The sequence below is a fragment of the Maylandia zebra genome, linkage group LG5, assembly GCF_041146795.1.
Source record: "Maylandia zebra isolate NMK-2024a linkage group LG5, Mzebra_GT3a, whole genome shotgun sequence".
NCBI lineage: Eukaryota > Metazoa > Chordata > Actinopteri > Cichliformes > Cichlidae > Maylandia > Maylandia zebra.
The window spans coordinates 28,927,174-28,942,371 of NC_135171.1; the positions used below are offsets into that span (position 1 = coordinate 28,927,174).

General features: G+C 39.6%; 1 protein-coding gene across 1 annotated transcript in view; it reads left to right on the top strand.

Moving 5' to 3' along the window:
- Window positions 1-3,987: 3,987 nt before the first annotated feature.
- Window positions 3,988-15,198, top strand: part of raly (RALY heterogeneous nuclear ribonucleoprotein) — a 130,815-nt gene continuing 119,604 nt past the window's right edge. Inside the window, exon 1 of the mRNA XM_014413033.3 lies at window positions 3,988-4,129. The gene's annotated coding sequence lies outside the window, so the exon portion shown is untranslated. The remainder of the gene's footprint in view (window positions 4,130-15,198) is intronic.

Here is a 15,198-nt window from a genome sequence, read left to right on the forward strand (position 1 = left end):
TGATAATACAGTAAGAATAAATACAGTACACAGCTGTACAGAATAGAATAAAATAATATACTATATACAGTAGAATAAAATAGAATAAAAATATACAATAAGATAAAAATAGAATACGAATGCTATATACAACTGAGTAAAAATACAACGATGACAGAAAAGATTATTGCGCTTAGTGTTATTGCACATGTGTGGATGTGTGTGTTTGTTCAGTTAAAGTCTTTGTTGTGGAGTCTGACAGCAGTGGGGAGGAAAGACCTGCGAAATCTCTCCGTCCCACACCGTGGGTGCCGCAGTCTCCCACTGAAGGAGCTGCTCAGTGCTGTCACAGTCTGCTGCATGGGGTGGGAGACGTTGTCCAACAGGGATGACAGCTTAGCCGCCGTTCTCCTGTCACTCACCACCTCCACTGGGTCCAGAGGGCATCCTAGAACAGAGCTGGCCCTTCGGATCACCCTGTTCAGTCTCTTCCTGTCCCCAGCAGAGATGCTGCCGCCCCAGCAGACCACACCATAAAAGATAGCAGAAGCCACCACAGAGTCATAGAAGGTCTTCAGGAGTGGGCCCTCCACCCCAAACGACCTGAGTCTCCGCAGCAGGTACAGCCTGCTCTGCCCTTTCCTGTAGAGGGCGTCTGAGTTATGAGTCCAGTCCAGTCTGTTGTTCAGATGAACACCAAGGTACCTGTAGCTGTCCACAGCCTCAATGTCCATACCCTGGATGTTCAGTGGTTGCAGTGGAGAATGCTTGTGCCTGCGGAAGTCTACCACCAGCTCCTTGGTTTTACTGGCGTTGATCTGGAGGTAGTTCAGCTGGCACCAGTCCACAAAGTCTTGAGTCAGTCCTCTGTACTCCTTGTCGTCCCCATCAGTGATGAGGCCGACTATTGCAGAGTCATCAGAGAACTTCTGCAGGAAGCACTGGGTGGAATTGTGGGAGAACTCTGCAGTGTAGATGGTGAAGAGGAACGGAGCCAGAACCGTTCCCTGTGGGGCCCCCGTACTGCAGACGACCCTGTCCGACACACAGCCCTGAGTCCTCACATACTGTGGTCGGTCGGTGAGGTAGTCCAAAATCCAGGTAGTGAGGTGATGGTCCACTCCAGAGTTCTCCAGCTTGTCCTTCAGAACCGAGGGAAGAATAGTGTTGAAGGCACTGGAGAAATCAAAGAACATGATTCTCACAGTGCTTCCAGCGGTCTCCAGGTGAGCGAGGGAACGATGTAGGAGGTGAATGACGGCATCATCCGCTCCAATGCCAGGCTGGTAGGCAAACTGAAGTGGGTCCAGTGATGAGCTTGTTAGGCGCCGAAGCTGAGCCAGGACCAACCGCTCCAGGGTCTTCATCAGGTGGGATGTCAGAGCCACCGGCCTGTAGCTGTTGAGGTCCTTGGGGCGTGAAGTCTTGACCTGTGCTTTGATGGGGTGAGAGTTAGGAGACGGGTTGCCAATCTATTCGAGGGCCAAAACAGAATGAGAGACAATCCTCACACTCATGCTTATGACTAATTTAGAATAGTTAATTATTTACTTAATTAATTAAGTATGTCTTTGGACTGTGGAAAGAAGAAAGTACATGGAGAGAACATGCAAACTCCACACTGGGAGGTGATAGTGCTAACCCCTCCATATTCTTTATAAATGTTTACCTTTCCCAGTTATAGAAATCATTTTTGCAGTAACCTTGTTTCGTAGCAAACTGGGACAGAACAACGTAACCACTTTTTTAAAATAGTTTGATCTTTTATCATCTGTGGACTATCAAAACCCTAATCTTTGCTTACTAGTGTACACTGTGTAATTAACCACATCAATCTTTCCTTGTGCTGCAAAGCCAATTCTGCTCATATCCCTTTTCCAGCACACTATAGACTTTCTTGTTAAATGAGAATTGCAAAATCTCCCCTTCAGCATTGCATCACTTCAAAGAGTTCTAGATTTGATAGCTTATCAGACAGCTGCTCTGTTTGAATGGAAGAACAGGTCAACAGAGTTTATGGTGATGTCCAGAGTAGGGTGCAACTAACAAACTATATCCCCTTGTTGAAACACCAAATTAGAGGTGATTCTAGGATCAAAGCTTCAGGTGGGCTAAGCACCCAGTCACAATGTCATGCATACAGTGCTTTGTAATTAATATTAATAGAATAAGGTATTTGCAAACAAACTGGATCCTTTTTACTGTTACATATCTAAAATTAACTGGGCACATATTACTCTTACCTTTAAAAGGAATCTAATTGGTTGGATGATCTTTTCTAATGTTGAAGAAATGATTCTGAATGAATAATCATAGTTCTAATATAATACACCAGTTTTAGGGTTATCATATCTGAGCCCAGGGGGTCAGTTGTGTTGATTAAATGTAGTAAATTAACGAACAATTTGTAGCAAATTAGATTCACAGCATTGTTTCAGTCTCTCAAACACATAACTGCAGTCTATTTTACTTTTCATGCTTTTACATTGAAGTTTTTGAATTTATACAAACCCTTCTTTTATATTACACAATAAAGACACGATCCCAGGTACCCAGCTCTGTGGAGGATAGATTAGCAGTGTCTCACTCAAATCTATTAGCAGCCATCCTGTTCAAGCCATGTTCAGAGTGATGTGAATCCAAATCAGTGATCATCAATGAATGTGGGTGAAACAGAGGATACCTCAGCTTTATAACTTTTGATGACTCTGACTAGTCCACTCCTATCTGTTTCTTTTTGCGCTCTTGCCTTTTTGCTGTCTTCATCTAGCCCCCTCTCTCTGTTCACCCTCTCTATCCTCTTTTCTCAATCTTCATGCTGTCATCCAATAAAGAAGCATTTTTACATAACTAAATTCGCTAGGAATTGGCTGCTGGCCATTGACACATAAGATCTTTCTGACTTGCACTCTGAGGCTCTGCAATCAGTAAACAAACAATGAAGCCCAATTCGGCCAAACTAGAAAACTTTATTGAACTAATAAAATAAAACACACCAGCTCACTGGCTGGCAACTTGTATTATGGTAGCAGATTTATAGCTTATAAGCTAAAGTTATCTAAAAAGCTGTACTGCATTACCAAATGTTTTGACGCTATTTAGAGAACAAATATACATAATCAGCTCTTTCTGTAACCAAATGCAGGGTCATTGCTGTGACCCCCCAGAACCACTTGCACTTCTGCTTGTTGAAGTTTCAGGTAAAGTGTACTTTGAATAATCTCTTCATTTTCTTTTAACAGCAATAACCTTGTCGTGTTTATTACTAAGAAGCCACAGCGTGTGAGAGCTATGTAACATCATGACATCAAGAACAAAGAACATTTGACCTTGTTTTCGTTGTAACTTAAGCTGACAAAATAGACCATTAGAAGATGATGTCAGAAAATACTAGTAAAATACGTTATTATTGTTACTATAGTGTTTTTGAGAGGCTCTATAATGAAATTAAGGGATGCTTGAGCACCCATTAAAAAAAGGTCTAAATTCGCCAATGCACTAAACCAGGGGTGTCCAGTATAAGGTGCAGAGGCTAGAGTCAGTCCGTCACAGACTCCAATCTGGACCATAAACTTTTGATTTTTGACTGTGTTCATAAACTCTACATCTTTATGCAGATGAAGACCACCCCCATGGCCATTCATAATACAGCAAAATAATTAAGTAATAGATCAACAATTACATGATATTTTTTCCCTATGTAAATGTATGATGTTGTATTTTTTTTAACAATGGGTCCACATTTTTTAAGCCTGTGTTCTGTGAATGAACAATGAACAATGCTTTATGATTACAGGAAAATCTGGGCAATTAGCTACCAGCAGCTATGGAAAATTAGACACATGCAGTAAATTTTCTTTCGTTTTTCCTTCTAAGTGAGTTTGTCGTGCGCTTTTTAATCCAAGTGCCAAATTACCCACAGAGCTCCCAGCAGCAGCAGCAGCAGCAGCTCCCCCTCCCTGCCCGTGATCAGTGGTTTGCTCCAGTCGACACGCTGCTGCTGTTTGTCGCAGCTCCAGCGGCTGCTCTGCCACTCAGAGCTTCAGCCCGTTTACCGAGCGCACTCCGGACGTCGTCCCCGAACGCTGTCAGCTCTTCTCACCTTCTCACCGTCAGCCTCTTTCAGCGTTTTTACCTCCTACGTTGGAAGGTCAGTTCTTCCCCTCCTCTTGTCTTCATTTTTTCTTTCTTTCAGGTTTGATATCCCTTCTTTTTCTTTTTTTTGTCTTCTTTTTTGTCCCCCTCATCCCCTTGTTTTTTAGCTGTTGGATTTCTCTGTTATCCTGCAAGTCTTTGCCGGAGCTCTTTACTCTCTGCTTTGTGTTGTTGTTGGAGGGAAAACCAGTTTTATACCCTTTCTTGTCTTTATTTTCAGTTTCTTTTTTTTTCGTTACGTTTTGTTCACTTTAAAAAAAAAAAGAAATCTGCTGTTTTTTTAATCTCTTACAGAATTTATTTGGATTTTCATGAGTTTGGCTCTTCAGTTTGCCCACCCCATCGTAATCACACAACATCTTTTTTTTAATTCTTGTAAAGTCCAAAATGGATTTTTATGTATCTTATATTTGAATGCTGCGGGTGCAGCATGGCAGATGTGGGGATGCTGGTGCTGCTGATGATGGGCAGGTGTTTCATGGACCGATCAAATTCCACCGAACTGCTCGTGTCTCTGACGGGACTGCTTTTGCCCGAAGAGTGATCTCAGTTCTGTGAATACGTGTTTGCAGCTGCACACAGACAGAGACACAAACAGACACTAAAGTCTGTTTTACTGTCGGTCTTCGTGAAGCAGACCTGGAGCTGACAGGCTGGGTTTGTTACTCTGTCATGTCCTGTTCAGCGTTTCTGGTGTGTAATATCAGCAGACTGGCTGTTTGTTCCTGTTTTTGCAGATATGAGCTTCAGTGCATGCTGAGAGCTTTTTTTGCTCTTGTAAACCGTCACTTGGCTCCTTTAAGAGCTGTTTTGACATGCACACTTCATTCTCAGATCTATTAATTTGGTAGCAAATCTTGTATCTAGTTTAGTTTAATATTGGTAATATATTTCAAACTTACAACAACCAGTGTAGACTTTTGGAAGCTGTCTAACCTGAATACACCAACCTGCCGTTGTGTGTACTGGATTTTAAAATCAAACTTCTTTTTCTGAGCCAAAATTAAGTCAGTGAGAGTTTAAAACAAAGAAAAACATAAACATTTGCTAATATAAGAAGTAAGCGAAGGTGTAAATTTATATAAACAGTTTGGTGAGACATCCATCTCCTCAGCATACACAGAAAACTTTGTATCAAGCGCTTCGTAAGTGATTAAGATTTTTTTCTATTTCCCATTATTATAGGCAGCATTTTTTTATTTGTCTATGCTCTTGACAGTTCAGTTACTTATCAGATCAGTGAAGATTCAGGCTGCTGCAGCTGTGCTTGATTCTGCAAATGTGTTTCGTCATATTGCCAGAGAGCACTTGTAATAAATTTATGATTCTGGGTTAGTTTGTGTTTCTCAGTCTGTCTGTTCTTGATGAGAAATTGGATATATTTGGAATTATAATCATTACGTTTCAATTACTGACAGATTCTCAAAAACAATTTAATAATTTGGTAGCCACAATATTTAACATTTACTCTCACGTATCTGATACTCTAAAAGCTCCACTGATTAATACATTTGTGTATTTAAGTCTTGCAGGTGCTTTCAAGAACTGTTTGCTTAAGAGTGGTTGTGGCTCAGGAGGTAGAGCGGGTCCTCTAGTTTGTATGTCAAAGTATCCTGGGGCAAGTTACTGAATCCCAAGTGGCTCCTGATGCATCCTTCAAAATGTGTTCGTGAATGTTAGGCAAAGCGCTTAGCATGGAAAATACCCATATGGAAAAGATATATATAAATCTTATAAAGTTTTTATGTCTTGTATGAAACTTGTATGAAAAGCATACAAGAGTGAAAACACATATAAGATCCCTTGAAAAATTATATAATGAAACTTGTATGTTTTCTATACTTACTAAAAAATATATGAAAGTAATGAGAAAGTGGCCACTTTCATGAGTAAATCATATATGTTTTTACTATTTCTTTTCCATATGGGTATGCTTATATCAATGCACAGGTATGAGAACTGTGCTTGTAGTGATGACTGATGGACTATGCTGAGAATATTGTTGAAACCAGACAAAATTCTCTCTCTTTATACATTTCTGAGGTTTGCCTCTTTGCAGAGAAATCAATCAGTTTGCAGTTTGACACAAACACAAAACTCTGTATTGTCTGGAGGAGAGAGACTCGTTTCCTGGTAGAGAGCTACTGCTCACCTGTTTTATAGAATTAATTCCCTGCGGGGGGAAAGTATGGGTAAGGCTTGACATCTTGTTCGTCAGGATGTAATTATTAGAGCCAATGCGTGTCAGCTTTCTTGCACATATAAAACGTTTCAAATTATTAATAAGTTTAAAAAAGTTCATTTACTTTTCAAAGTCAGTGAGGCAAATGCTGTGACTTAATGTTGTTTCGCCTGCTCGGATGATTATGATAACTATCACATACTACATCATTCTAGTATGTGAGTGAGGTTAACCAGGACTCGGTACCCTCTCACTGCCATAGACGACATCATTTTCTGTTCATCCTAGAAGCGAGGAAATAAACTCCCCGGTGTGTCTCACTCACCAGCAGCAGTGGCTGTTTCGATTTTGTTTATGTGTCATACTATGTATGATATATGGGTAGAATAGTGCTACCTTAACCCCAGCACACATATCTAATAGCAGTATAAGTGGTCACAAAATTATATCTTTGTTTAGTCCTGGTTCACTTGTCAGTGTTTAGTGCTTAGGCATGAGTCCTGGCAGGTGGTGTTTTCAGGTGAAAAGCTTTTATATGCAAAATGGAACTAAGGAACATATCCTGCTGAATAACAAAGCACGTTAGGTGTTAATTGCAAGGCTTTGAAGGCATTTTTGAGCCTTACTGTGCATTCAGATTAAGAAAGGCATTGTATTTAAAAATGCTTTATTGATGGGTGCATGACTGAAGCGCAAGAGAGCGGATGAATTGCAATTCAAATTCGCAGGTTTTAAGGGTTCTCTAATACCCAAACAGTGTTTAATAGTTTATAATGATATGAGGTATATTTTATAAAAAGCTTGCACGTATTTGATAGGCCGGTGGTGCCCATGTCACTGCACTGTACAAATGTACAGTGTATGTATTTATTGTTTACTCTATTTAATTTGTAAAATATGTGTACACACACACACACACACACACGTAGAAAAATATTTAGTATACACATCCAGAAATGCATATACTATTATATATTGTACATATATTTATTAGTTTCAGATGTAGCCATTCTTGTATTTTGCTTGTTTACATTATTGTATTTTGCACAACTCTGTTGCTTGTGAAGCTCGCACACAAGAATTTCACTCACATGTGCTGTACCAATGTACCTGCACATGTGATGTGACAATAAAAGTGATTTGATTTGATTTGATTTGATTTGATGTAGAACTGTTTTTCTTTTTTAAACTGTTCAGTTCTCTCTGTTTCCTCAGACATCTCTGTGCAGACCTCTGCACTTATTTGCTGAAAGGTTTTTTAGTCCGTGAATAGCCTTTAGCATTTAAAAAAAAATCTCACCCCACAGAGTTGCATGCAAACCTTCAGATCAGTTAAAAGCAAAAAAAACCCAAAACAGGTGAGATGAAAGGTTCTGACAGCGACAATATTGCTCTTGAAATTAGCTCAGTGAACGCAGACTCACAGCTTAGTGACATAATAAAACCTGTCACAGTGAGAGCTACAGCACTGTGAAAATTAGATGCTCTTTCTCTTTTACACAGTGTTCTTGTTCAGCATTCAGACAGCTGTATTGATAGAAAAAGAGAAAAATGAAAACATGGATGAATAAATAATGATTCTGAATTATTAGAATGGTTTTGTTAATTATTCAGTACCTCTGAGCTGATGATAAATAGATGTTACTGCATTTTGGCTCCATATGTAGAAACTCATTAGTGTTTGTGGATGGTAGCATAATTAGTGATTTTTTCCTTTCTGGGGTTTAGCTATGTATATATATATATTTACACAGTGGAATGATCCAGTATTGTTAAGCATGTATACACCAAGTTAGAGAGAAATCATTTTTATGTCACATTTTTTTGTTAAATATTGTTCCATATTTATAGCTTCTTTTTTTTTTTTAGAAATGTTGTGGCAAGGATCCAAGTCATATCAAAAGATCATGAATTAGCCAAATGAATTTTATTTGTATTTCTGGTAATCAATAGTAACCGAGGTTTATTTAAAAACATTTCATTTAAAACTGTGTATTAGAAATGTTACATGTAATAATAATAATGGATTGCATTTATATAGCGCTTTTCGGGACCCCTCAAAGCGCTTTACAATACCACTATTCATTCACTCTCACATTCACACACTGGTGGAGGGAAGCTACAGTTGTAGCCACAGCTGCTCTGGGGCAGACTGACAGAGGCGAGGCTGCCATATCGTGCCATCGGCCCCTCTGGCCAACACCAGTAGGTGGTAGGTGAAGTGTCTTGCCCAAGGACACAACGACCAAGACTGTCCGAGCCGGGGCTCGAACCGGCAACCTTCCGATTACAAGACGAACACCCAACTCTTGAGCCACGATCGCCCAGATGTACATAAACCATGTTCTACATTGATATTTTTGCTCAACTTATCAGCACCAGTGGAAAAAAATCTATTAGTCTTAATTACAATTTGACTTTTTTTATTTTTTTTTATTTATTCCTCTGTTTAATTACTATAGGTCAAGCTAGCATTGTCACACTAGAGGTATATCATTTCAGTAAGGCAATAGAGTATGTTAATGCTGGTTTTGTTCACATTGACTGTGGATAAATAACAAAGTTTGCATGTTATGCCAGTTAATATAGTGGAATACTGTGGGGACGGCACTGGGTCAGGGATCAGCTCTGAACACCTTGCCGTTTGCTGTGGTGTTGAACAGGTTGATAGATGAGGTCAGGCAGGAGTCTCTGTGGACTATGATGATGGCAATTGTATGTAGTGAGAGTAGGGAGCAGGTTCCTGGAGAGCTGGAGGCATGCTCAGGAGAGAAATGTAGTTCAGTAACAGCAAGGCTGAATACTTGTGTGGAAATGAGAGAGAGGGTAGCAGTAGAGGTGAGGGTGGTTGAGTTTAAATAGCTGGGGTCAACTATCAGAAGAAACATACACTGAATGAGTTAGGTGAAGAAGAGAGTGCAGGGAGGGTGGAGTGGGTGGAGACAACTCTCATGTGTGATTTGTTACAGAAGGATAGCAGCAACTTCAATGGCTGGATTCAAAATGAATGAAAAAGCATTCAATGTGAAAAGAAATACTTTCGAAATACAAGAAATTCTGGCTCTTTACAAGCAAAATATAAAGAAATGAGGGGTGGCTCAAGATGTTTGCACAGACATTCATACAGTACTGTTAAATATCTGTGGCAAGGTGTGGTTTGTGGCTCAGGAGGGGTGGAGGAGTGGGTTCAGGGTGTGGTGTCAGGGGAGGCTGATCGTGTCTCCCTTATAAAGGATGTGATGGGACCTGAGGTGGGGTGTTTTGTGTGTGGGTGGCAGCTGGAAAGCTGCACCCGATTGATGAAAAAACCCTAAACAATAAAACGTGTAGTAACTTGCAAGTGTAACGGAGCGGAAAGGCTGATTTATTTCCAAGATGTTTTGTGTTTTTAAAAGGAAGGAGACCTTCCTAAAAACGGGCAGAGCAGTGGAGCCGCCAAGGGAAACACACAATTTAAACTGTAAGATTAAAAATATAATTTATTATATTTAAATAGTTAAAAATGTAAGATAAATTAAAACAACCTTGGCCAAGGGATAACACAATAAAAATCAATAAAACACAACATTAAAAGTCCAGTGGAATCCACCACAGCATAAAAGTCCCAGGGAGTTAAGAAATCCAGCGAAGTAAAAGGGAAACCCAGCGGAGTCCTCTCCTTCCTTTCCGCATTCGCGTCTTGATATGCTAGAGAAAGGGAGGAGCGGCAGTCACTATTCTTCCGGCAGTTTTTATTCAATAAAAGGGGATAAGTCAAAGACTTACCCCGGGTGGGCAGAGCTCTCAACTCCGCCCGCCGCTTCTTAAAAACTGCAAAGCCACACAGCCGTCCCGTGCCTTCCGCTGGTGCTGTCTCCGCTCTCCCCGCTGGTACTGTCACTCTCTGCACTGGTGCCTGTGCGCTGGTACTGTCCGTTCTCCCTTAACGCCCAGCTCCACCAGCCCCTTCGGCTTGCAGGCGCCGCCGCCTCTGGCACCACTTACTCCTGGCCGTCATTCTAGCCTCTCGGTCGAACCCCTTCCTTTGGTCTGCCAGGCCCTCTTATTGGCCTCTCTGGGATCTCTCGCAGGTGTGAACAGTTTATTATCAGGTAGGGGCGGAGTCTTTACAGGACAAGTCATCAAATAAATACCATTAAAACATGCAGTAAAACTCATAAAAATAAACCAGTGTACAATATTAAAATATTAAAAAGGTAAAACGCAGCAAAACATGCATAGTAGAAAAACTTAGATGACTTGTCCCTTTCCACCCCGTGACACAAGCTGTGTGTGCAGGTCCTCATTCATGTCACAGTATCCTTTGGTCCATAACTAGGATGCTGGATGTGCAGTTCCCAAGTAAGAGGAAAAGAGAAGACTGCAGAGGAGGTTAATTGATATAGGGAAGGAGGACAGGCAGACACTTGGTGTAAGAGAAGAGGATGCTAGGGATAAGATGAGATGGAAGAAGATGATCTGCCTTAAGGGGACAACTGAAATGAGAAAAAGACAGTTCTCAAGCCTACACATGCATTTTTTAAGCACAAATTAATAGTACAGGATAGAAAGTTTTGCCTAGGATTGGATAAGCAGAAGAAAATGGGTGGAAGGATACAAAAGGAGCCCGTCTCAAGTGTCAAGTGTCACTCTACTGGAGAAAGTACAGTTTTCACACTTAGATTGCATTAGATTTATTTTCCGGTTCCCGGAGCTGCCTTTTGGTTGCTCAATGGCACTTGGATTTCCATTTGGATTTACTGAAAGTTCACATATTATAGCAATGGCTATGATGTCAAATCAGTCATATTTGTTTCAGGAAATGATTTGTTGTTGCTTTGTGGCTTTAAATTATTGAAATGACTATAAAAGAAAGACGTACAGAAGGGTGAATGTTCACCATTTTGTCTCTAGTTCTCTGTGGCAGTAAAGCTGTGGGGTAAGTTCAGTTTTTTGGTCGAGCAGGCTACTTTTTTCTAGTGCAGGTGTCACTCCAGATGTTTTTCTCAGAACTGGATCCTATAACATAAATGTGAAACGTAAAACCTGCTCTCCTTTGTTTCTTGTTACCTTCCTGTCCTCTTTGGTAATGATGGTAATTTCCATGTAGAGATGGCAGCACATACACCAAGGTGCAGATATGTTTAAATCTAGAATCAAGGCAAGACTGAATCAAAAGTACACCAGTTTTGTTGATTGGAGTGTACACAAAACAGAAAATTTTTTTGACACCTACACATTTTTCTTAATTGACCTTTTTAATGTGTTCTCAAAAACTCTTTTTGCTCTTAAAAACGATGAAGCTTTTTGTTTTGTTGTTGCAGTAATTCAGTGGATTCTGGTTTTTCCGAGAGCCATTATAGCTGCTTGCAGCTGTTTGATGACACATGAGAGAATACAAGGACTGAAGCCATCAACGTCTGCGATTGTAAAGACTGTCAGTGCTTCCCTCAAGCCTCAGCAGCTTATATTAATGCATGAAAGGGCTGGGAGTCAGAATGAGAGATGCCATTTGGATGAAAAAATGTTTCAAGAAGTGCAATATTAAAAACAGAGTTTAAAGTGGCAGCTAAAATTGGCAGGTGGACGATGTATGAATACAAAAAAAAAAGTGAAGCTGGCATTAAGGAAAAAACAAGTCAAAGGAGAGAAAAATCAAATAATGCGCAGGAGAGTGGAAACGATATGTGACAAAGTGGAACATGTGGTTAGATTGAAAATATGTAATTTGTCAAGTTAATGAGTTCTTAAAGTGAGGAAAACATAGATGTTTTTTTGTGAGCTCCTTGATATGCTGGATGGTTTAGGGACAATTTGGATTCATTAGCTTGCTCATAGACACTTTTACAAGTAATTAGCGGATGACTAGCACTATTCCCTAAACCAAAAACACCCAAAATGTAGTTCTACTAAGATCTGTTTAGTGGGAGGAAGAGAAGTAAGTTGCAAGATTGTGATCCAGGAGGCCATAGTTCAGGTCTCATTTTGGAGTTTTCACCTTTTTCCTCTTTCTCCTTCACTTATTGATTACATTTAGAAACTAAAAAAAAATGTGGTGATGTTCAGTAAAACTTCAGTTTTGTTCTTTCACAATAGTAACACTCCATGTAGAACAATTATGCTTCCTGGGTGTGTTTATAGGTGATATCAAGGAGTGTTTTACAGGCGTTCACATGCATGGGGTAAGAGTTAAAGATCTGCCACATTAGTGCAATAAATATCACCAAAATATCAGAGTACAGTTTTTCTATCTGACAGAATGGCAGCATGTGACACCCTAGAAATGACATCATCTGCTAACAACAAACTTCCAGTGATTTTCAACTCGTTTCCCAAAAACATCACTTAAAAAAAAGAGCGCTTTTCCTAGACTTGTGCTTCGGGGAAAACTGCTTCAATGTTTACTGGATAACTAGAGCAGAAAGTGAGCAGAAAGCGGGGGGGCACGAGATGAAATACGCATGCAAACAAGCCATATTAATGTTCTTCTCTGTTGCATGACCTTGACTTCAATTAGGCTTCTTTATTAAATACATTGGCACATATTTTAACTATGCATGTGATATGATTTATCCTTTTGTTCTATGGGAGATGTTAACTCTCTTTTATAGATTGCACACAGCTGAAACACATTCAACATTAAACACATACACTGACCCACTGAAGCTTACTTAGACACATCACATGCAAACAGACACCCACTCACACAGGTCTATCCTTTTCTCCCCTGGAGACACTCACACCTGCATGCAGACCGGATGCACTCTAGCACACTTAGCCAGCGGGCAGATAATGGTAGTGTGGCACGCAAACCTTTCTTTCTCACTGTGATAAGTAAACTTGGGTAATACGATGCATTCTGTGATATTCTACTGAGAAATGTTTTTATGTCCATTAAATGAGCTAGAATATTCAGCCTGTGGGCTTTTGACCTGATTCATTAATAGCTGTCAAGCTTTATTTTGGCAAATAGATTGTCTAAATATTTATATAAATTTCCACTTTTGCTTTTTGAGTTAATTGTTAAAAATGAGATTATAATGTTGCTGTAGTGTAGTGGTAGTGGCAGCCATCCACTGTGGCGAAGCAGTAAAGAAGCAGTAAGAATGGGATTATACTTGCACAGTTTGCATGTCAGACGCTCAGATTGTGTTAGATTTCCTAGATTTTAGGTCACTTATTTTTGGTATAGTTTAAAAAACAGTTTGTAGAAACATAATCCAGTTAATTCATATGTCTAACACAGCTATCAATCATGATAATACTCCTGTGAAAGGGGGCTGTTCTGAAAACTCTGATGCGCTTCGCTGCAAGTTTGTTGTCAGCTACTCAGAAAAAAAATATGTTGTGCCCGAAACGACCGTGTTCACAAATTCCTGTTTTATAATGCGGTTGTTTTTCCTTTGTTTGTTTGTGTCTCTTGTGTTTGATTTTCTGACAATGGAGCTCATGAATATGCCTGTATGGTACACTGACTGGTGATGTTCTTGGCTGGCTGGTTGTTTACTGAATAGTCAACTGAGAGACTGCTTTCTCTCCTCTGTTTGCCGTCTTTGTAATCATCTTCCTTTTCTCTCGACTCTCTGGCTTCGCCAAAACTTTCAGTTTTAATGCCATTAATGCTCTGTAGCTTTGCTCTATGTACAGATACTGTGTGTGTGTGTGTGTGTGTGTGTGTGTGCGCGCGCGCGGTCAGGAGTCAAGAGGAGTCCTGACATTTAAGAACTCAGCCACCTTCGTGACTCAGCAGAAACAGATGGAGAGCTTTCTTCCTCCTCCTTCTCCTCCTCTCCATCATCTGCTTATTTCCTCTTTTATCTCTCATCCCCTTTCAGTGTCTCTTCTCACTCTGTGTACTCTTCTCCATCTGTACTGTCTCATTTGTCACATATTTCACCAGTTTTCTTTAAGTTGAACACTTCTGATAAGTGCAAATCCTAAATTATGATGTTCTGACTCTATGAATTCTCCTCATCCAGTGGGAATGGTCTTGGTAGTTTTTAGTTTGCATGTGAGTGTAAGGGCTGAATGACACATTGACTGCGAACAGGCCATTGTTCCACCAACAGAACTGCTTAGTGAAAAGCAAGATTTATATGAAAGTGATGTAAATGTCAATGGCCTCATAGTTCTATAGCCACTGCATTGTACAGTTTTCCTTTATAATGGAGAGTTAAACCAGCAAACGTGTCTACTAAAGCTATAGCTAAGTAAGTAGATGAGGTAATTTACTATAACACATAATACACAAAGTAGAATAAAAATACATATTATTTTACAATGCAAGACTTAAGTACAGCATTTAGACTAAATCAACTGAGTGGTTGATGAGACAGAGACTGAAATGTTAGCATGGTTGCCAAGTAGCCTGTTAACAACAACAATAACAAAATCTAAACTTTAGCATTATAACATCTTGATCACCCATATGAAAAAGAAATAGTAAAAACTTATATGTGATTACTCATGAAAATGGCCACTTTCATGAGTAAATCATATAAGGTTTACATGATTTACTCATGAAAGTGGCCACTTTCATGAGTAAATCATATAAGGTTTACATGATTTACTCATGAAAGTGGCCACTTTCTCATTACTTTCATATATTGTTTTAGTAAGTATCCAAAACATACAAGTTTCATTATATAATTTTTCAAGGGATCTTATATCTGTTTTCACACTTAAATGCTTTTCATACAAGTTTCACACAAGACAGATACAAACTTTATAAGATTTATATATATCTTTTCCATATGGGCATTTATAACATTTACTGCTGTAAACATTTTAGCTGTGGGACATAGTACACGATGACTATGCGAGTTGTCTCATTTTGTTTTCCTTCACTGAACATAAAGTACAATAATTATAGTAGCACACACTCATTGTCAGCTGATTTAGGT